This window comes from Saccopteryx leptura, chromosome 13 (assembly GCF_036850995.1).
Source record: "Saccopteryx leptura isolate mSacLep1 chromosome 13, mSacLep1_pri_phased_curated, whole genome shotgun sequence".
NCBI classification, from domain to species: Eukaryota; Metazoa; Chordata; class Mammalia; order Chiroptera; family Emballonuridae; genus Saccopteryx; species Saccopteryx leptura.
In genome coordinates this window covers 15,433,214-15,457,141 of record NC_089515.1, presented here as the reverse complement: position 1 = coordinate 15,457,141, position 23,928 = coordinate 15,433,214, and the positions used below count along the sequence as shown (strand labels likewise).

Below are 23,928 nucleotides of genomic sequence, written 5' to 3'. Positions count from 1 at the left end.
AAACACCGGTTTCAAGACCACCTCCAGCAACCAATCAGCACTCTATTTAATTATAACAAAATTCTTAGCTCTGTCTGCTGCTGCTCGGACAAGTGGGGGGCACTGGATCAATTTCTGGAGCCAGGCAGACTTGCCAACAACAATTTTCCTTTTCCCAGAGGGCCTCGGAGACCTGGAGCAGGTCCCAAGTCCTTCCTCTCCTCCTGCTCGGCGTGGGCTCCCTGACAGCGAGTTTAAAAGGGTTATAGAGAGGCAGATAAATGCTGGGCTTGTTGCAGCCCTCCTGACAGCGCCGGCCCCCACGCCAGTGAGCTCATGCCGCCTCATTACGGCCGGTGCCAGATTTTTTCCATTAACAGGTAATTGAGTAGAAACTAAAATAAGCGAAGTTTGTTTCATCCCTTGGATTTTCTTGCTGGGGTTTGAAAGAAAAACACTTTAGCTTCGTTAGTGGAGGAGTGTCCTTGAAAACGTATTTATGTTTTCCAAGTGATTTGTTGCTCAGTAGGTGTAATTAGTCCGCTCCTGGGGCCTCACCCTCCTTGTTTTTATTCTGTAAGGGCCCGGATATTAGGAGCTGGTTTCCTGGGCCCCTGGTTGTCTGACACCCTGCTTTAAGAGTGGATGGTGAAGTATGTTCTGTCCACAGCAGATAGCTGGCTTTTGTGTGTCCTCTCTCTTTCTCTGGAGTACACACACACACACACACCCCCTTGGAAAATTATGTAGAAGCCTGTTGATCACAGTCTCAGCGTGCAGCCCCCAGGGACCTGCTGTGAGGTCCCCACAGCCCCATTCTCACTGTGCCTTGCAGGGTCACACAGGCACTGGCTGAGGGGCAGGAAGCGAAGGGAGGTTTTATCTCATTTTCTCTCTGCGGCTTTCTTTATGGGTGCCCTGCCCAGGTTCCAATTTCACAATTTAATATTCCAGGGACGGATGTGGAAGGAGCCTCCGGGTCTCCAGTCCCGCGTTCCAGCTCCCCGACCTGACTCCTGGCTCAGCCTCTCTGTGCTCCGTGTCTTGAAACTGTCCCCAAGTTCTCCTTGAAGGCTGGGCCTTCAGCTGGTGTGTGTGTGTGTGTGTGTGTGTGTGTGTGTGGCTGGTCTCCACACTGAGGGGTTGTCATTTCACCTGGATCACCAGAGAATCATGGCCTTATTTGGTCATGGTCCCCTCTGAGATTCTGGTGAGTCACCCGCAAAGAAATGCATGTGCTTGAATACGGACAACACACCTGCGTATGTTCTCAGCAGTTTCCCTGCCCCTGTGGCCTCCCCCCCCCCATAAGACTCACTGCAGGAGGCTTGCGAGGCCACAGAATCCGCGTAATTAAAGTCGACCCCCCCCCAATTGTTCACTCCTCACACCTGATAAAGAATTCTTTCTGAGAAGCCTCCAGAAATTTGTGACTTTCAGATGAACAAACTGAGCTCCTAGGCCAACACTCGTTTGGTATTGAACCAGTGATGGTAATCCTAATCCCAGCTCAGGCTTTGACACCCTTGCTGTGTGGCAGTGCAGTGCGGGGTGCCCTTCTCACAGCCAGGGAGCACACTGGGTCCCTGCTGCCCAGGCCGGCATTCCAGGGGAGGGTGGGGAGACGGACAATGGCCAAATAAACAAAGGGGCCACTTGAGAGTTCAGTAAGTGCTACCAGGAAATAAACACGGTGACATGCTGGGTACTAACCTCCGTGGGTCAGCGGAGGCCTCTCTGGGAGGTGCTATTTCATCTGAAAGTTGAAAAGGCGTTTTCTCGGCTTGTCCCAGGGTTAGAGCCCTCAGCCCCTCCCACCACAGTGCTGAGAGCTGGAAGCATTCTCCACACAGCTGCGTGGCTCTCTCAGCTACCCCAGTTTACGGATGATCACGCTGAGGCCTGGAGCAACCTGCCTGGGCCTTTGGACTGCGGAAACTGCAACTGGAGACAGGCCTCTCAGATCCCCAAGCCTGTGTTCTTCCTGTTTTTTTCTTTTTTAAAAATAGCTTTATAGAAGTATAATTTAAATACCAGAAAATTCACTCATTTTAAGCGTACCATTCAGTGACTTTGAGGAAATATACAGAGTTGTGTAACCGCCACCACAATTCAATTTTAGAACATTTTCATCACCCCAGAAGGATTCCTTTTTTCATCTGTACTCGTTCCGGTTCCCACGCCCGGCCCCAGGCGGCCACAGACCCACTGTCTCTGTTTGTAGGGCTGCCTTCTCCGCACATTCCTTAGGCCCGGAATCCCACATGTGTGGGCCTTTGTGTCTGGTTTCTTTCACTTAGCTCGGTGCGCCTCAACCTTTCATTCATGATCACCTATGTCTTCTCCAAGGGGAAAGTTAAATTTAATTGAAGTTCTCCCTGAAGACAGAAATTAAATACGAAGGAACACGATTTTGTCAGGTACAGTTGAGCTTGGGAGGGCCACAAACCATGACACTATTAAAAAATTGTTTTTGCCCCCCAAAGAACCAATTTTCGCCTGACTAGGCAGTGGTGCAATGGACAGAGTGTCAGCCTGGGATGCTGAGGACCCAGGTTTGAAATCCCAAGGTCGCTGGCTTGAGCACGGGCTCACTAGCTTTTGAGTGTAGGATCATAGACATGACCCCATGGTTGTTGGCTTGAAGCCCAAGGTTGCTGGCTTGACCCCAATGTTGCTGGTTTGAGCAGGAGGTCACTGGCTCAGTTGTAGCCACACACCTGCCACCCCCCCAACCTGGTCAAGGCACATATGAGAAAGCAATCAATGAACAACTAAGGTGCCACAACTGGAGTTGATACTTCTTATCTCTCTCCCTTCCTGTCAATCTCTCCCTTTCTCTCTCTGTTGCTTAAAACAAACAAACAAAAACAAAAAACCCAATTTTCTCCCCATTAGGTGTTAGTGTAGTATTTTTGAGGTCTATCCATGTGGTAGTATGTATCAATAGTGATTTCCTTTTGATGGTTGTATAATATTCGATTGTTCATTTGCTGCATTTTGTTTCTCCATTCACCAACTAATGGACTTTTGGGTTGTTTCTACTTTTTGGCCATCAAAGTCCTTGCCCTTAAACACCCTACAGGCTCACTCCCCATCTGAGGAAGAGCCCCTGGGCATCTCAGCACTACTTCTGCAGGAAGAAATCACCCCCCAGGGCCTCTGTTTCCTCACCTGTAGGCTGGCAGTCATAATCCTGAGGCCGTGGGGTTGTCATGGCGATGACTTGAGATGATAGTCGCCCTTGTAGATGCCTAGTAGCTGCTCCGTATTATGTCGGGGCCCTCCCCTCACCCTTTCCATGGAGAAAGGTACCCCCTTTGAAACCTACCCCCCTTCCAGCCTCAGCTTCAAGCTGTCGCTGTGGATTAGGCAATGTCTGACAGTATTATTTTCTCCTTTTTCTCTGGTGTTATTCAGGTCAAACCCAACATTGTTCCTTAACAGGAATCTCAAGTATTTCTCCGCTCTTGGCACTTGTCTTCTGGTCTCAGCGGTTGACACATTTCCAAAGATCAATTGATTTCATCTGTAGCTAAGAAACGGGGCTCCTGCAGGCGTGGGAGGAGGGTAAGGCGTGTGGATGCCACAGGAAAAGGAGCACTGGACTGTGAGTCCCGAGACCGAGCTTCGGACCCACTGAGCTGAGTGGCCGGGGCGCAACCCCAGAGCCCCTTGAATTAGCTTTTTCTTTCTGCAAAGCCATTCCCATTACACATACCGATCTCCCCAAAGCATAAAGAGCAGATGAGAGCTTGGCTTTGAAAGTGCCTTGTGGATGGAGAGGCTCTCAGGAAGAGAAAGACCGTGACATATCCCCATTGTTGTGTGGCAGCCTGCCCAGCAACACCCTCCTGGTTGGCGGTGATGGGCAGGGGAAGGGGTATGGGTGTCCACATTAAAGGGCACCTCCCTGAGAACCAGTTGAGCATAATGGTCAAGAGGGAAAGCTCTGTGGTCAGCCTGCCTGCGTCTGGATCCCAGCTGTGTGGCTTCCTGGTTGAGCAGGTCGGCCAAGTGAAGGAACTTCTCTAAGCCCTGGTGACAGAATGGGACTAAGACACTGCCTGCTCCCGGGAGGCTCAGATGAGAGATTCAAGTGCTTGGGCCAATGTTTGACACTTGGGTCTGTTCCATGGACATTAGCTATTATCACTGATGCTCTTGCCTTGTGCTCTCTGGGACGGAAGAGAGAAGGACACTGGCCAAGTGTAGCCTTCTAGGAGAGAGAAGGCCATCGCCTGCATGATGTATTTTTGGAAGGCCACCAGACTCAAATTTGCAGAGTGCTCCCAAGGCCTTAGATGCCCCATGAGACTTGTTTACTGTGGATTTAAAGGCTTGTAGGCCTCCCCGAACTCAAATGCAGATGCCCTGTGGGAGGGCTCATAGCTTCAGCCTTCTCGGCTGAGGCCCAGGGAGAGAGAAAGGCCATATGAGGGTGCAGGTGGGCCCAAAAGAGGGTGATGTCCTCAGAGGCAAGAACTTTTCCCTGATGGCTGCCATTCTTGAGCCCAGCATGAGGTTCAACATACTGGCCTTGAATTAGCCTGATTAAAGGCAGACATCAGATCATATTGTCATAAAGGGTCTTGGAGTTGGAAATGACTCCCCTCAATACAGTATTTTCTTTGAGAGAGAGAGAGAGAGAGAGAGAGAGAAGAGGATGGATGATCGCATGCATGCATGCATGAATATGGGGTCAAGGCACTCGGAAGCACTCATCATTTCATACAGTTTGTCTTCAAAGCAATTTGTCATCCCACTTCCTCTCCCTCTTGTTACAGAAAGAAAGTGACTTGGTGCAGTGACCAAGGTGCTGGGCCAGATACCCTCCCCCATGTCTGATAAATGTTTAACAACTAGCACCCCAGGGGGAAAAGCCCTGATTTGCAGTATTTGCTGATTTCTATGGAGTCATTACCTTACTGTGGCCAGTTTCCATCTATCAAGGTGACATCATTGCATATGGAGTTGGGAAGAGATGCTCATGATGTAGATACTATAGAGACACACATACCCTCAAGCGCATAGGTAATAGTAAAATTAGTGATGGCTTTTGAAATGTGTATCACCTTGGCTGTTAATATGATTTATTTGGCTGTAAGTTTATATAACTTAATTTTTTTGGTATTTTTCCAAAGTGAGAAGCGGGGGCTGGGGGGGGGGGTGGTGGTGAGAGGCAGACAGACTCCCGCATGCGCCTGACTGGAATCCACCCAGCATGCCCAGCAGGGGGCGATGCTCAGCCCATCTGGGGTGTTGTTCCACTGCGGCTGGAGCCATTATAGCACCTCCATGCGGAGGCCATGGAGCCGTCCACAGTGCCTGAGCCAATTTTGTTCCCATAGAGCCTTGGCTGCAGGAGGGGAAGAGAGAGAGAGAGAGAGAAAGGAGAGGGGAAGGGTGGAGAAGCAGATGGACACTTCTCCTGTGTGCCCTGATCAGGAATCGAACCTGGGACTTCCACACGCTGGGCCAACGCTCTATGCTGAGCCAACCAGCCAGGGCTGTAAGTTAATTTTTTAAAAGTGGCTCGTGGCACACAGAGGGACAACCATGTGAGGAGGACTGGCTAAAGAGAGGGGCCCTGAGAGAAACCAACCCTGCTGGCATCTTGATCTTGGACTTCTAATCTCTAGAACTCTGAGAAAGTAAATTTGTGTTGTTTAAGTGGCGGGAAAAAAACTGGCTTACAAAATTACTGGAAATTGAACGATCAGCTCTCACAAGCCAGAAAAGAGCTGGACCTAGCATGTGAGTGCCTCCGATTAACCCACGGGCCAGCCGGAGCCTGAGCCGGAGTGTCTCCTGACCAGCCCCTTGCCGGCCTCTGAAGAGGCCCACTTAGAGGGCACTCCCTCTGCAGGCCCTTGGAGTCCTGAGCACGAGTGGGAAGCAGCCACCTTACAAATGCCTTCTCAGCCATGCGCCGCCTCCTGCAAGCAAGCCGGGCTTGTCCTGTCTGGACTGCTTCAGAAAGAGGGTTCCAAGACACTCCATTTCTAGCCTGTTCTGTTCACAACTTGAGAAAATTCTAGAAACTCTCACAGAGGAAGATTTCACATGATGGAGAAAGTTCACAGAGGTCCAAAGAAATCGAAGTGGGGAATTCCACTTTCCTTAGGGGATGTTGGAGAGATGGGTCGAAGGCCAGATCTATTCTCTTGACGGCCTGACAGGGGAGCAGGATTTGTGGGTGAACTCCTCCCGGGAGGAGAATCGAGGTCAAGGCCGAGGCCCCGTGTGGACTGGAGGCCTCCTGGCTCCGGGGCTCTGGGCCAGGCCTAGGCCTGGAGAGGGGGCCGGCAGGGAGCCATTCTTACAGCTCAGCTCCCTCTCCCCCACCTCACTGTGACTCCCCGGGGCTTTGGCTTGCTCCAGGGACACCCATTGTAGCATTTGTCCTGGAAGAAAGCCGTCCAGGCTGAAGGAGCCGCTCAGCTGCCCCAGTGACTGCCTAGCTCCCGGCCCCGGGCCATTGTGGAAGGACAAAGCTGACACGCACAACAATCCCACAACAATCCCCTCTCAGCCCTTTCTTCTTTATTATTGTTACCATTACCTTTCAACCACTCCGGCTTCTTGGGCTTGTTATCTCTGGTGAGGCCTTTGGCTGAAGTGTGTGGGGGCCATGTCTCCCTCCTTCGCCCCCCTCGCCCTCGTAGGCCCCGCTTCACTGATGTCCCTTTGACAAAATACATAAAACTGATACTGATCGGTTAACATACATGACATCTTTAAACTTTAATCCATTTTTCCCTCTCTCGATGTGGCGGGCCGGCCTCCGGAGAGGTGCTCATCCATTGTTCCCCGTCAAAGCCTTCTTGAGTGGGTGTCCCACTGAGTCATTTTGTGTGAGTCAAATCAAGATTATAGGGAGCGGAGAAGAAAAAGCCAAGAAGGAAAGGTGAGCCCCTCATTTCAGACTTGAAGAAAAACCTGCCAGCAGGGCCCGTCGGAGCGGGTGGTGCACATGAAAGCGCGCGTCCACGCTGGGTCGCCCGTGTCACGGGAGGAGTGTTTCAGGCAGAAGCACACAAAACACGCATTGTCGTGGTCGCACACAGGGACACGGATTTAGGAACACGCTCGCCCTTCGCCCGAACATCGTTAGCTCTGGTAATGAGGAATGAGGAGCTGGTATGAAGCCTCCCGGACTGAGGAGAGAGAGAGCAGGTGCTCGCTCCTTCTCCCACAAAAGTGGCTTCTCCTGTCCTCCTCCTCTGATCTCCCTCCCGGCGCCGGACGACCCGCTGCGGCTCACCACGGTCCCCCCGCACCCACGCTTGGTGGACTGGTGGAAGGGTCAGGTGTCCGAGGGGAGGCCAGTGGGCCTCTGTGGCTGTGCTGGTTCTTCCAAATGGGTTCATAGTCCTTGCTGGCAGCCCCCCGGGGGCAAACTCCACAAAGAGTGTGGCTTACGTGACGGACAAGAGGTGTAGCCACCAATTCTCCCTGTCCAGTGGCAGCGGAAAGTGGAGATGGGGGTACCCGGATTCAATGAATCGTGGTGGAATCCTGGGAGATGACATCACTTCTGAGCACCTCAGTTTCCCCTTCTATCCCATGAGACAGTACCACCGCGGAGCTTGGCAGCAGGGTTAAATGTCTGAAAATCGCACAGCCCTTTGGATCCATCCCTCCATTAGTGTTCGTTATGATTATTAGCGGTGGCAAAAACAAGAGTTGAATTTGATCATAAAGATCTGAAATTGTAGGTTCTGTGCTTCCCATTTAATCTCCGCTCTTCATCTAGAGGTGGGTAATGTACTCCTTATCTGGTGGCCAAGGAAACGGGGTTCTGGGACGCGGAAATGCCATATCCAAGGGGACACAGCCAACAGTGACTTGAAGATGACCAGGTCCCCCAGCTCTGGGGGGGTGGGATGGGGTGGCTTGGCACAATTCTCAAGCTTAACAGAGTTAATGACCTGAGTCATAGGCTTGACAAGATTTTGCAGACAACTGAAAAACATTTGTAGCAAGGGGGGTTCAAAGAAAAATGATTTGGAGATTATTGTTTAGTTAATTAAAAAAAAAAAAAAAAAAACCAACCCAGCTCCCCAGAACCTGCCTTTCCCTAAATCTTCCGGGGCCTCCAGCCCAGGTCTCTTGGCAACTGAGGCTTGGACCCGATGGGCTCCACCATGGCAGACAGGAAGTTGGGTTTGAATCTTGAGTCTACCACTTCCTGGCTGGTTGCCGGTGGGTAACTTACCTGATCTGGAATTTCTGACTTTTTTTTTTCCCATTAAAAAAAATGTAGGTGTAATTTGCACATAGTAACATTTGCCCATTTCTAGTGTAAAGTTCTACAAGTTTTGACAAACACATCCTGTGGTAGATCCACCAGCAGAATTAAAATATACCGTATTTTTCACTCCATAAGACGCACCTTCTTCCCCCAAAAATGGAGGAGAAAATTCCTGTGCGTCTTATGGAGCGAATATTCATTTTTTTAGCTGCTGTGGGTTCCCGGACAACTAGAAGAGTATTTGAATATTAAAGTCTTTTCTTATTTATTAATAACAGTGCTAATGGTTGTTAATACTGCTGTTGAGTTTACATTGTTGAAATATTATTGTGGTATATTTTATTAAATGTTTTAACACACCATTTGATTCAGAATATTTTTTTCTTATTTTCCTCCTTAAAACCCTAGGTGTGTCTTATGGTCAGGTGAGTCTTATGAAGTGAAAAATACAGTACATACAATATATATACATACGTTTTATGTATATGCATAATATTTCCAAAACCTTCCAAAAATTCACCCATACCCCTTTATATTTAATTTTGCCACCCACCCCCTGGCAACCACTAGTCTGTTTTCAGTCCCTACGGTTTCTCCTTCATGAAGACATCATCTACATGGAGTCCTACCATACATGATCAGTTTGATTCCAAGTCTCTTTCATATAGCATAATGCACTTGACTTTTTTTTTTAAATTCATTCCTCAGTTAAAGGACATTTGGGTTGTTTCTAGTTTTTGGTGATGGCGGATAAAACCACGATAAACATTTCCATACAGGTTTCATTTCACTTGGGTAAATCCCTAGGAGCGGCCTTGCTGGGTCTGATGGTTAGTGTATGTCTAACTTTTGAGGAGACTGCCACGTTGTTTTCTTAGGTGGCTGTGCCACTTGGTGTTCCCACCAGCACGCAGGAGAGTCCCAGTGGCTCTGCGTCCTTGCCGAAGCTTGACGTCAGTTTGTAGAACGTTAGCCATTGCAGTAAGTGTGCGAACGTGAAGCACTTTGCCTGCTGCCGGCTAGCTGAGGGGGTGCTTCTATTGCAAGTTGCATTCTTTTCCCCTCTGTCCAAGCGCAGCATCTTGGCACATTATGGTCATTGTACCTTATCCTTCTTGAGGTCCCTTTCCTGTGTGAGAACTGGCCTGCTGGTCCAGATTGCTCCCAGGCTCTGTGAAGAGACACCTTTGTCTCTCTCTCTCTCTCTCTCTCTCTCTTATTTTTTTTTCTGAAGTGAGAAGCGAGGAGGCAGTCAGACAGACTCCCACATGCACCTGACCAGGGACCACCTGGCAAGCCCACTAGGGGGTGATGCTCCATTGTGGCCGGAGCCATTCTAGCGCCTGCAGTGGAGGCCATGGAGCCATCCTCAGCGCCCGGGCCAACTTTGCTCCAATGGAGCCTTGACTGCTGGAGGGGAAGAGAGAGATAGAGAAAAAAAAGGAGAGGGGGAGGGGTGGAGAAGCAGATGGGCATGTCTCCTGTGTGCCTGGCTGGGAATCGAACCCGATGCTCTACCACTGAGCCAGCCAGCCAGGGCCCACTTTGTATCTCTTTTAAAACCGGCCTCTGTTGTGTCTCCCTGACTCTCTGCACAGGGATCGAGCACTAGCTGCTGGGACCAGGCCAAGCTGGTCTTCAGAAGCTCTGAGGCCAGGCTCCAGTGCGCGGGCCATCCGGGCAGCCCTCCTGCCACCGCCGGAGGCCTGGGGGTTTTTCTTGGCTGGCTTGCACCCCTGCTGCTGGCCTGCCTGGCCTGCCTGCCCTGCCAGCGCTGAGCTCCCGGCCAGAGGCACGGACACTGCACACTCGGCTCCCTATTAGACGTGGATTGCCAAAAAAAAAAAAAAAAAGCTCCAGGGGGATTTGGCCTTGGAGGTATCGTGCAGGGAAACACGCAGTACAAACACTCCTTTCACAGATTGGCTGCGTCCTTGGACTAATCACAGTGGTCACCATTGGAGGCAGCGGCGCTCGCTCCTGTCAGCCCCACAGAGCGGTGTTAATGTGCCACGGAGCCCCGACTCAGCGGCGGCCCAGGTTCCCAGGCCTTTGGGCAATCTGGCAGCAGGCCTAGAGATAGGACACAACAGGCTTCAATAGTCCAGACAGAGGACCTACAGAAACACAGGGCGGACCCAAACCGGCAGGAGGCCCGCGCAGGCAGGAGTCGGTGCGCCTGCTGAACACCAACACCCGACGTGACACTAATGGGTGACCGTGGGCCCAACGACACCCGGAAGCGAGCTCAGAGAAGCTGAGTGTCAGGAGGAGGGCATGCAGGCGACGTGTCCAAAGTGGGGTCACATGGCACTGCTTAGATGATACTTTTGTACAAATTAGAAAAACTCACTCCCTCGGGGCAAAGTAAATGTAGCGCTGGTGGCGCCCTACTTTGGGGAGCAGAGCACCCCTGTGACCGCCACTCTTGGGCAGAATGTGTCATGAACAACCCACCCTTGCTCTGGCTCCAAGGCCCTTGCATCCCCCTAACAGTGCTCTGGGTTTCTTTCCAAGTGTTTTTGGTGGCCGTCGGATGTGCCCCATCTGAGAGCAGCTCTGAGCAGGCGTTCCTGGGTCACTGGGGCTCTAGTGCCCCAGGTCTTTGGGGTGGGGGGGGAGAAGGCCCTGCCAGGAAGGGAACTGGAGCTCAGAGCTGTACCGCAGCAAAGCCCAGACTCGAAGAGCCCTCTGGGCGGGCAGGAAGAGGCAGAGCCCAAAGTCATGTTGGCACAGGGAAGACTATGAGCAGGAGATCGCCGCCTCCAGCCTCCTCATTTGTCCGAACCAGGAAGGGGCAAAGACCTGGCAAGGGCCACACAGCCATTTAGTGCCATGATGCTGAAGGAGGCTGGGCAGGACAGCACTGTGGGGCTGGTCAGGGGAGAGGGCGTGGACCAGCGAGCAGGCTGACCCAGGGCCGGCGGGTGCCTTTGTAGTGCGGGAAGGACATGCAGAGGATCTGGGAAGATTTGGGGTGTGTGGATAGGAGGCAAAATTACAAAAGAAAGACAACTTGAACTTCCCTTTTTTTTTCTTTTTGGCTTCTGGGACCCACCCTGCTTGGTTTTCCTCCTACCTGTCTGGCCGTCCCTTTTGGTCTCTTTGCTGGCCGGCTCCTCCTCTTCCGTTGACCTCCCAGTGCAGGGTTGCCCAGGCTTCGGTCCCCAGCTCTCCTCTCTCACACATGTTCTCTCCAGGGAATTTCATCCGGACCCGTAATGTTACAAGTCACCTAACGCAGATGGTCCACAAATATACATGCCCGCCCGGTCTCTCCCCAGAACTTCTGTCTTGTGTATTTAACTGCTACGTTCCATATAGTCTTGTCTAGTCACCTTATGGATATTGAATAGGCATCTAAAAGTGAACAGGGCCTAATAAATCTGACCGTGGTCCTAAGCCGCCTCCTCCCCGCCTTCCAGAGAAGGGCGCCCACCCACACTGCTCCGAGTCTCCTTTCCTGCATCCCAGCCCTGAATCCAATCTGTGAGCACTTCCTGAACAGAACAAGCCCAAACAATTTGGCCTTCCAACCTGGGTCCGTCCACTTCTCTCCAGCACCACTGTGGCCACCCTAGCTCAAACCAACATTACCTCTTGCTCGGGCTGTCACAGTAGCCTCTTCATTTCTACTCTCGTTTCCACCCCTTCATAGATTTCTACACCATCATCGGGCTACTCTTCTAAAAGCATGTTGTATCGGCCCTGGCCAGTTGGCTCAGTGGTAGAGCGTTGGCCTGGCATGCAAGAGTCTCGGGTTCAATTCCCGGCCAGGGCACACAGGAGAAGCACTCATCTGCTTCTCTACCCCTCCCCCTCTCCTTCCTCTCTGTCTCTCTCTTCCCCTCCCGCAGCCGAGGCTCCATTGGAGCAAAGTTGGCCTGGGCGCTGGGGATGGCTCTATGGCCTCTGCCTCAGGTGCTAGAATGGCTCTGGTTGTCCCCCCATTTTCCTGTTTCCCTCTTATTCCTCTCATCATAACTCTTAGTCAACCAACACCTAAAAGCAAATCATTTTATTCTTAACCCAAATTTTTTCCTTATTTGCTTTTTGTGGGTCCATACCCCCTTCTTTTTTCTTTTTTTTCCCCCCTTTATTACTTTTCCCCAATTCAGGCCTTCCATTACAGGCATTTTTTGTTATAATTCACAGTTCACCACAAGATTTTCTCAAGAAAGAGGGGAGAGGAGAGGAGAGGAAAAAAGGAGGGGGGGAATAATTTCCTTTTTTTAAAATTTTTATTTTATTTTTCTTTATTTCATTATTAATTTTTTTTTAAAAAACAACTCTTCGATTTTTTATTTTTTTAACTTTTTATTCTTTATTAAATCTCATTAATACTATCAACAAAACCACCCTCAGATGCCATTAAGGAAGAGAAAATCGAATATCATGGATACAAAAGAAAGAGAGGTAACACAGCTAGATGAGGAAAAATCTATGGAGAAAAATTTTAATATATTGGAAACCTTGGAGCTAAATGACAGAGAATTCAAGATAGAAATCCTAAAAATCCTTTGAGATATACAAGAAAACACAGAAAGGCAATTTAGGGAGCTCAGAAAACAACTCAATGAACACAAAGAATATATTTCCAAGGAAATTGAAACTATAAAAACAAATCAAACAGAGATGAAAAACTCAATTCACAAGCTGAAAAACGAGGTAACAAGCTTAGCTAATAGAACAGGCCAGATAGAAGAGAGGATTAGTGAAATAGAAGACAAGCAACTTGAGGCACAACAGAGAGAAGAAGAAAGAGACTCAAAAATAAAAAAAAATGAGATAGCCCTACAAGAATTATCTGACTCCATCAAAAAGAATAACATAAGAATAATAGGTATATCAGAGGGCGAAGAGAGAGAAAATGGAATGGAGAACATACTCAAACAAATAATAGATGAGAACTTCCCAAGCCTGTGGAAAGAACTAAAGCCTCAAGTTCAAGAAGCAAACAGAACTCCGAGTTTTCTTAACCCCAACAAACCTACTCCAAGGCACATCATAATGAAATTGGCACAAACCAACGGCAAAGAAAAAATTCTCAAGGCAGCCAGGGAAAAGAAGAATACAACATATAAAGGAAGGCCCATTAGATTATCATCAGATTTCTCAGCAGAAACTCTACAAGCTAGAAGAGAGTGGACCCCAATATTTAAAGTCCTGAAAGAGAGGAACTTTCAGCCACGAATACTATACCCATCAAAGCTATCCTTCAAATATGAAGGAGAAATAAAAACATTCACAGATACAGAAAAGATGAGGGAATTTATCATCAGAAAACCCCCACTCCAGGAATTACTAAAGGGGGTTCTCCAATCAGATACAAAGAACAAAAAAAAACAAAGCCACAAGTAAAAGCTCCAAGAAGAACACAATAAAACCAAACTTAAACTGTGACAACAACAAAAAGAAAGGGGGGGGGGGAGAGGATGGAGATTAACAGTAGCAAAGGACGATGGAGTGCAAAAGTACTCACAAAATAGTGTGCTACAATGAACAGGGTAGGAACCCTTTTCATTACTTAAAGGTAACCACCATTGAAAAAACCACCACAGAAGCACATGAGATAAAAAAGATAGCAACAGAGGAAAGATGTATGGAATACAACCAAATAAAAACAAAAGATAGAAAAACGAAAGAGAAGAATCAAACAAGACACAAAACTAACAGAAAGCAATACATAAAATGGCAATAGGGAACTCACAAGTGTCAATAATTACAATAAATGTAAACGGATTAAACTCACCAATAAAAAGGCACAGAGTAGCAGAATGGATTAAAAAAGAAAATCCAACTGTATGCTGCCTACAGGAAACTCATCTAAGTATCAAGGATAAAAACAAATTCAAAGTGAAAGGCTGGAAAACAATACTCCAAACAAATAACATCCAAAAAAAAGCAGCCATAGCAATACTCATATCTGATAATGCTGACTACAAGACAGCAAAAGTACTCAGAGACAAAAATGGCCATTTCATAATGGCTAAGGGGACACTGAATCAAGAAGACATAACAACTCTTAATATATATGCACCAAACCAAAGAGCACCAAAATATATAAGACAGCTACTTATTGACCTTAAAACAAAAACTGACAAAAATACAATCATACTTGGAGACCTCAATACACCGCTGACAGCTCTAGATTGGTCATCCAAACAGAGAATCAACAAAGACATAGTGGCCTTAAACAAAACACTAGAGCACCTAGATATGATAGACATCTACAGGACATTTCATCCCAAAGTGACTGAGTATACTTTTTTCTCCAGTGTACATGGATCATTCTCAAGAATTGACCATATGTTGGGCCACAAAAACAACATGAGCAAATTCAGAAAAATCGAAGTTGTACCAAGCATATTTTCTGATCATAAAGCCTTGAAACTAGAATTCAACTGCAAAAAAGAGGAAAAAAATCCCACAAAAATGTGGAAACTAAACAACATACTTTTAAAAAATGAATGGGTCAAAGAAGAAATAAGTGCAGAGATCAAAAGATATATACAGACTAATGAAAATGACAATATGACATATCAGAATCTATGGGATGCAGCAAAAGCAGTGATAAGAGGGAAGTTCATATCACTTCAGGCCTATATGAACAAACAAGAGAGAGCCCAAGTGAACCACTTAACTTTACACCTTAAGGAACTAGAAAAAGAAGAACAAAGACAACCCAAAACCAGCCGAAGAAAGGAGATAATAAAAATCAGAGCAGAAATAAATGAAATAGAGAACAGAAAAACTATAGAAAAAATTAATAGAACAAGGAGCTGGTTCTTTGAAAAGATCAACAAAATTGACAAACCCTTGGCAAGACTTACCAAGGAAAAAAGAGAAAGAACTCATATAAACAAAATCCAAAATGAAAGAGGAGAAATCACCACGGACACCATAGATATACAAAGAATTATTGTAGAATACCATGAAAAACTTTATGCCACTAAATTCAACAACCTAGAAGAAATGGATAAATTCCTAGAACAATACAACCTTCCTAGACTGAGTCAAGAAGAAGCAGAAAGCCTAAACAGACCTATTAGTAGAGAAGAAATAGAAAAATCCATTAAAAACCTCCCCAAAAATAAAAGTCCAGGCCCTGACTGCTATACCAGCGAATTTTATCAAACATTCAAAGAAGACTTGGTTCCTATTCTACTGAAAGTCTTCCAAAAAATTGAAGAAGAAGCAATACTTCCAAACACATTTTATGAGGCCAACATAACCCTCATACCAAAACCAGGCAAGGATGGCACAAAAAAAGAAAACTACAGACCAATATCTCTAATGAATACAGATGCTAAAATACTAAACAAAATACTAGCAAATCGAATACAACAACATATTAAAAAAATAATACATCATGATCAAGTGGGATTCATCCCAGAATCTCAAGGATGGTTCAACATATGTAAAACAATTAACGTAATACACCATATCAACAAAACAAAGAACAAAAACCACATGATCTTATCAATAGACGCAGAAAAGGCTTTCGATAAAATACAACACAATTTTATGTTTAAGACTCTCAACAAAATGGGTATAGAAGGAAAATATCTCAACATGATAAAGGCCATATATGATAAACCATCAGCTAACATCATATTAAATGGCACTAAACTGAAGGCTTTCCCCCTTAAATCAGGAACAAGACAGGGTTGTCCACTCTTTCCACTCTTATTTAATGTGGTACTAGATGTTCTAGCCAGAGCAATCAGACAAGACAAAAAAATAAAAGGCGTCCATATCGGAAAAGAAGAAGTAAAGGTATCACTTTTTGCAGATGATATGATTCTATACATCGAAAACCCCGAAGAATCCACAAAAAGACTACGAGAAACAATAAGCCAATACACTAAGATCGCAGGATACAAAATTAACACACAGAAGTCAATAGCCTTTCTATATGCCAACAATGAAACAATTGAGAACGAACTCAAAAGAATAATCCCCTTCAAGATTGCAACAAAAAAATTAAAATGCTTAGGAATAAACATAACAAAGAATGTAAAGGACTTATATAATGAAAACTATAAACCATTGTTAAGGGAAATCGAAAAAGATATAATGAGATGGAAGAATATACCTTGTTCTTGGTTAGGAAGAATAAATATAATCAAGATGGCCATATTACCCAAAGCAATATACAAATTTAATGCAATTTCCATCAAAATTCCAATGACATTTTTTAAAGAAATAGAGCAAAAAATCATCAGATTTATATGGAACTATAAAAAACCCCGAATAGCCAAAGCAATCCTAAAGAAAAAGAATGAAGCTGGGGGCATTACAATACCTGACTTCAAACTATATTATAGGGCCACGATAATCAAAACAGCATGGTATTGGCAGAAAAGTAGACACTCAGACCAATGGAACAGAATAGAAAGTCCAGAAATAAAACCACATATATATAGTCAAATAATTTTTGATAAAGGGGCCAACAACACACAATGGAGAAAGGAAAGCCTCTTCAATAAATGGTCCTGGGAAACTGGAAAGCCACATGCAAAAGAATGAAACTGGACTACAGTTTGTCCCCCTTTACTAAAATTAACTCAAAATGGATCAAAAATCTAAACATAAGACCTGAAACAATTAAGTACATAGAAGAAGACATAGGTACTCAACTCATGGACCTGGGTTTTAAAGAGCATTTTATGAATTTGACTCCAAAGGCAAAAGAAATGAAGGCAAAAATTAATGAATGGGACTACATCAGACTAAGAAGTTTTTGCTCAGCAAGAGAAACTGATAACAAAATAAACAGAAAGCCAACTAAATGGGAAATGATATTTTCAAACAACAGCTCAGATAAGGGCCTAATATCCAAAATATACAAAGAACTCATAAAACTCAACAACAAACAAACAAACAATCCAATAAAAAAATGGGAAGAGGACATGAACAGACACTTCTCCCAGGAAGAAATACAAATGGCCAACAGATATATGAAAAGATGCTCATCTTCTTTAGCTATTAGAGAAATGCAAATCAAAACTGCAATGAGATACCACCTCACACCTGTTAGATTAGCTATTATTAACAAGACAGGTAATAGCAAATGTTGGAGAGGCTGTGGAGAAAAAGAAACCCTCATACACTGTTGGTGGGAATGTAAAGTAGTACAACCATTATGGAAGAAAGTATGGTGGTTCCTCAAAAAACTGAAGATAGAACTACCTTATGACCCAGCAATCCCTCTACTGGGTATATACCCCCAAAACTCAGAAACACTGATACGTAAAGACACATGCAGCCCCATGTTCATTGCAGCATTGTTCACAGTGGCCAGGACATGGAAACAACCAAAAAGCCCATCAATAGATGACTGGATAAAGAAGATGTGGCACATATACACTATGGAATACTACTCAGCCATAAGAAATGATGACATCGGATCATTTACAGCAAAATGGTGGGATCTTGATAACATGATACGAAGTGAAATAAGTAAATCAGAAAAAACCAGGAACTGCATTATTCCATATGTAGGTGGGACATAAAAGTGAAACTAAGAGACATTGATAAGAGTGTGGTGGTTACGGGGGGAGGGGGAAAGGGAGAGGGAAAGGGGGGGAGGGGCACAAAGAAAACTAGATAGAAGGTGACAGAGGACAATCTGACTTTGGGTGATGGGTATGCAACATAATTGAACGACAAGATAACCTGGACTTGCTATCTTTGAATATATGTATCCTGATTTATTGATGTCGCCTCATTAAAAAAATAAAATTATTTAAAAAAAAAAAAAAAGAATGGCTCTGGTTGCAACAGAGCAATGCCTCAGATGGGCAGAGCATTGCCCCCTGGTGGGCATGCCAGGTGCATCCTAGTCGGGCGCATGCGGGAGTCTGTCTGACTGCCTCCCCGTTTCCAGCTTCAGAAAAATACAAAAATAAATAAATAAATAAATAAAAATAAATAAATGCATGTTGTATCACATCACTCCCAGCTTAAAACTCTCCAATGAACCCCATTCCACTTGACTAAGATAGAACCCCCTTATCGTGGGCCATAAGGCCCTACACAAACTGGCCCCTGCCTCCTTCACCAATCCTTATCTCAAACACACGCCCCTTCACCCATGCATCCCATCGCAGTGACCTTTTTTCAGGTATAATCTCCCATCTAAGTCCCGTGCCCCAGCGGTCCCTGTCCGGGAATACTCTTCCCACTGGTACTCACTAGGCTGGTCTTCCCCCCTCCCCCCATCATTTGCTCTCGGTCCCATCTCCAGAGAGGATATCCTCCTCTATCTGATCTAAAGTATCCACCAGGTCAAGCTCTATATCACATTATCTCATTTTAATTTTCCATGTAGCACTCATTATTCTCAGATTATTTTTTTCACTGTCTGTTATTTTCTGCCTGTTCCTTCTATTGCAATAGAATGCAAGCTCCCAGAGTTGTTGAAGGTGCTCAACAAATATTTGTGGTGTGAGTAAATAATTGAAGGAAGGAAGGAGTCAATGAATAAACACTGGACTCGTAGAAAGAGGACCCCAGGCCCCATCCTTCTGTTCTGTGTCCTTGAGAAATATTTACTTATTCATTCACTCAGTATACATTTTCTGAGCTCTTGCTTTAAGGGAGGCTGATGGATAAGATGTTCCCATCCTGAGGGCTCATAGCCTGAGGAAAGACACAATCATGGACACTGAGCCCTGGGAGGATCCAGCAGGGAGTCCCCTCAACCAGCCTAGAGGAAGTGATATCTAGACCTAAAAGACAAGAAGGAAGGGCAAGAATGGTCCAGAGAGAAGGCACAGCAGGTTCACAGGTCCTGAGAGGAGACAGAGGAGGCATAGTCTGTTTTAGGAATGAAGAGGAATTTTCAATGGCTGGAGCATACAGTGGAAAGAAGGAAAGAAGGAAGAAGGGGAAAGATCAAGCAGAGAGAGAGACTTTGAACCTTAACATTCAGGAGCCTTCTCTTTGGAAACCAGAAGGAGGAAACGGGTCCTGATTCTGTCCATGACCATCTCTTGCCCCAGTTCTCAGGCCCTGGCTGCCTGGACAGTCCCCTTTTCCTTCTCCCCTATGCCTGATAATAGCAACAGAGAACAGTCCTGAACAGTCTCATAGTACTGTGATCCCCAACAGCCCTTTATTGGCTAGGCTCTTTGAGCCTTCTCTACAAACTTCACTTACAGACAGCTGAGTCCCGGAGCCAGAGAGATTTGCTGGGAGCTGCAGAGCTGGGACAAGAACAGACTCTTTGGCTCTTGGCTGGGCTTCTCCTTGCTGGACCACAACCTCTTCTCTTCTGCAATGTGTCTTCCTGGCCAGAACCTCCGCTCCTACCCGGGGAGTGTGCTCTGGAGGTCCTGAGAGCCTGACCTGGCACCTTGCAAGGGGCCTCCTTCATGTTCCCTCTGCTCCAAGAGCTTTCTACAAGCTATTGGTGCCACCAATGGCCCTGGGCCAAGCTGACGGCATCTGTTCTGACTTAAAGTATTTATTCTGAGAGTCAAGTGTAGTTGAGCTGCATGTTTCTTGGCAGAGCCAGGCTGGCAATGGACTTGTCCTGTGGAGATGCCCAGCTCTGTGAGATGATGCCGGGTTTTGAGAAGATCCAGAAGAGGGTCCTGTTTACATTGGGGATGTCTCATCAGCCCTGGAATAGGGAGCTGTCGCCCCGAGCTTTCCCCTCGAGTCCCTGGTAAAGGGTGTTATTTTCGTGATATTCTAGCAAGGGATGTGAGATGAAGGAAGTTGGTGGTGGCAGTCATTTCACTTTTGACTTTTTCTAAATCATCTCCTAACCCTGGGCAAATGTCTCTGTTTCCTTGGGCCAGTGTGGAGACAACACTGCCTGTGTCACAGCCTGCGTCACAGCCTGCAGGCTCTGAGAGAGATCTGTGAAGCGGGAGAAGTGCACACTGCTGGCCAATCACAGGAAGTCACCGTGATGGGCCCAGTGGTGTGTGGGGCAGCCTGGGTGTTCCAAGTCCTTGCCTCAGCGTCCTGGAGAGACTGTGACCCGCTGAGAACTGGGGTGGGGGTGGGGTGGAGCAAGAACACAGGGCAGATGTCCTCATCGATAAGAACCCCCCCCGCCATGTGAGCCTGTGGCATTAATTAGAATGTAATGGCTAACATTGTCAGGGGCCGAGGTTCCAGGCAGTGTGCCTCACTGGTGTCTTGTGTAACCCATGGAAACAGACCCAGAGGTCAGGGTATTATTCATGTGTTCTTATTAGGAGTTGGGGCTCAGAGAAGTTTAGAGATACCACCCAGGTCTGTCTGATCGCAAAGCCCATGTTCATAACCAATATCTAAAAAAGCGGCACGTGCATAGCCCACACTGCGCTTTCCTGAACGTGGGATGGATGTCTGCCACCTGAGGGGCGCTGTGGACAGAGTGCTGATTGCCAGGGGAGTGTGACGGAGCAGGAAGAGCAGGTGCACAAGGTGCCCACTCGTTTTAGCTCTGCAGTGGGAATGAACCTGTCAACTGGGAGTGGGAGCTGCAGCAGGGAGGGTTGGGGTTCCCACCGGGCCATTTTCGATCCCCAGCACCTGGTTAAGAGCCTGGGTGTTGGAGCTAGACATCTCCACATTCAGACCTGGGTTTTGTGTCACTAACACCTACTGTTGAAAGGGAAGACAGAGGTGGGTGCCTAACTTAGAATAGCGCATCCCTAACACCGGCGAGCAGCCTCTTCCCCGACCATTCTACACATATTGTCACACGACTAAAGCAGACCTCTTAGATCAATGCCAGAGTGGTTCCTCCTCAGTTTCTCTGGGACATCCCAGGCCATCTGTTTGCTGGTGGGCCGTTCCCACGATGCATCCATATGAGCCCTGCATACTGGTGGCACTGTTGGACTTCCCACACAGACTAAGAAAACTGATTACACTGAGGAACATTTTTGTTGCATCCACAAAACACTTGTTCTTACCTAATTCAAGTGTGCTGATCTCAAATCTGACATTAGTTTTTCTCTGTAAGCTACAGCTTTTTGCAATTCAAGATTTTATGTTTTCATCTTATTGTAAAATTTTTAACATTTAGTTTAACATAATGAAGTAGAATGTCTTCTTGGGCATCATCTTTGTGAAAATATAATAATTTATATAATGCAGTAAATACACTAATACACTAAAAGATATGATTGCATCAGAATTTGTCTACAAATTCAAAATAGAACATATTAAAACACTTATTTTAATCATAAAATTTGCGCAAAACTTATTTAAATTCTATTCAGGCAAAAATTTGCATTTATAGTTCTTGCATTTGTGTACTTGTTGAGGACAATCTTGTTTGATGCTCAGCAGTAGTCTGCTCATCACTAACAGCTCCAAGATTTTCGGGAAACTTATCAAGGTGACTGTTCAGGAAGTGAATCTTAATGCTCATGTTACATCCAATGTTGCGGAAAGCCAACAGCATCCTTTAAACCAGAAGTTCATAGCTTTCTGCTTTTTTGTTGCCAAGGAAGTTCTTTGTAACTGCCACAAAAGACTGCCATGCTGCTTCCTCCTCCTTATTCATCCTCCTGGCAAATTCTTCGTCATGTATGAGGGTTTGAATTTTTTTTAATTTTATTTATTCATTTTAGAGAGGAGAGAGAAAGGGAGAGAGAGAGACAGAGGAGAGAGAGATAGAGAGAGACGGTGGGGAGGAGCTAGAAGCATCAACTCCCATATGTGCCTTGACCAGGCAAGCCCAGGGTTTCGAACCGGCGACCTCAGCATTTCCAGGTCGACACTTTATCCACTGCGCCACCACAGGTCAGGCCTTAGGGTTTGAATTTGAGGTCCATCGAATACACCTGCTTTTATCTTCTCGAAAGACAAGGCAGGGAAAGCAGAAATAATATGTTGAAAGCATTCACTTTCTCTATTCAAAGCCTGAACAAACTGCTTCATTAAGCCAAGAGTGATGTGATGTGGGGGAAAAATGATCCTGTCTCGATTAACTACAGATTCATTCACAATATTTTGCATCTCTACTTCTAGAGCTTCATGTTTCGGCCACTCCTTCTGTGTCCAGTGTTTCTCCCGAGCTCGGCTGTCCCATAAACACAGAAAGCAAGGATACTTCATGAAACTTCTCTGTTGTCCTAGCAGGAAATTTACCATCTTAAGATCCACACAAATGATCCAGTTATACTCTTCATACTTCAGAAAGTCGAGGACAATTTTTATGTCATTCTTATTAAGTCATTCAATTCGGGTTGACTAAACTGCTGAGGGGTTAATGACTGCTTGGCATCAGAAGACCCTTCAGATTCTATAACCATTTCCTCATGCACCTTATCAAAATACACTTGATCACCATGTTCACTTTCTCATTCCTTAGAAGAAATAAAACCATTGAAAACTGGAACTGGAATTGTCTCAGAGTGTGGGATAGGTCGTATTGCTGAAGGAATATTAGGATATGCGATCATATGCCGTTTTTTCTTGCCGATGCCCTTTGTATGGATCAGACAGAAATAACAGTCACTGCTGTGGTCTTTAGGTTCACGCCAAACCACAGGAATACCAAAAGGCATTCCTTTGTGTTTTCCTTTTGTCCAGTTATGAAACATTTCCTAACAATTATGACACACAATATGAGGAGCCCAATTCTTGTCTTGATTGTCAAAAGAAACTTGAAAATAGGCAATATATGCACATGTCACAAATGATGAAATATTGCGCCTTTGACATTGAAGTGTGTAACAGCCACATATATAACAGAAGGTGTCAGGGCTATTTTTACATTTACGCCTACTCGAAGAAGCCATGATTCAATCTTAGATAAGAGAGTTTTTATCAGATAATAATTTTTACATTTAAAAACAACTACAATTATGTAAAAGTGATGTTTGTAAAACATTGATTGCCTTGTGGTTATGTTCAATCCAAGAGTTGTTGCCCTTTAACTCCAATTTAAAAACCAATGCATACCATTAACTGTAACAAAAAGAAATTAAAATAGCATAGAAACTAGAGCATGCACCAAAAAACGGATTTCAGGTTTGGAATCAGCGATGCAGATATATATAGAAAAAGTTCTAAAACCTCATGCAATAGAAAATGAAAAAAATATTTGTTCCCCAGTATTATATGTTTACTTACTGGAAGCAGCCACTTATTATTTAGGGTGGTGATGGTGAAAAGGGACACTAGATTGAAGAAGGACTTTGGGAAATACCTGTAAGTCTACTTTGAGTGGACGAGGACTCTCAAAGAAGCAACCTTGAGACTGATGGTTGGAGACATACAATACGCAGGAGCAGCGATAGGAGTGCTTGTGAAGACACAGGGACAAGCTGCTGACTTCAAGCACCTGGAGGAGTGGGGGTGGAGGGGGGAGGCTCAGGCTGTATCTGAGGCTCTCTCAGGTGGAAGGGCCCGAGTGAAGAAGGCTTTTCCTCTGCTAGAGCCAGGCGGTGGTGCAGTGAGCCACCTCAGCTGGGGGTGAACCGAGGCCCCTCTTCCTGCAGTTTTCTTGACAGTGAGTTCATTCTTTGGAGTCCTTACAACTACCAGTAACACGAAAGCAGAGGAGGGTGCCTATGGGGCCAGTGTCTACTCTAGAAAATCTTTTATAGAGATCTCCCTCCTTAAAAGGTACAAAATGCTTTGTTTGTTAAAACTTAAGTATCTGTGCAAGGTAACAGTTAGAGAACAATTAGTTTGTTTATTTTGCATCAACAAACTCAAGAGATTCCAGG

The 23,928-nt window shown here is 45.8% G+C and overlaps 1 pseudogene; it reads right to left on the bottom strand.

Annotated features, from left to right (window-relative positions):
• The window catches only part of LOC136384424 (uncharacterized), a 146,516-nt pseudogene that overhangs the window by 3,182 nt on the left and 119,406 nt on the right, over positions 1-23,928 (bottom strand).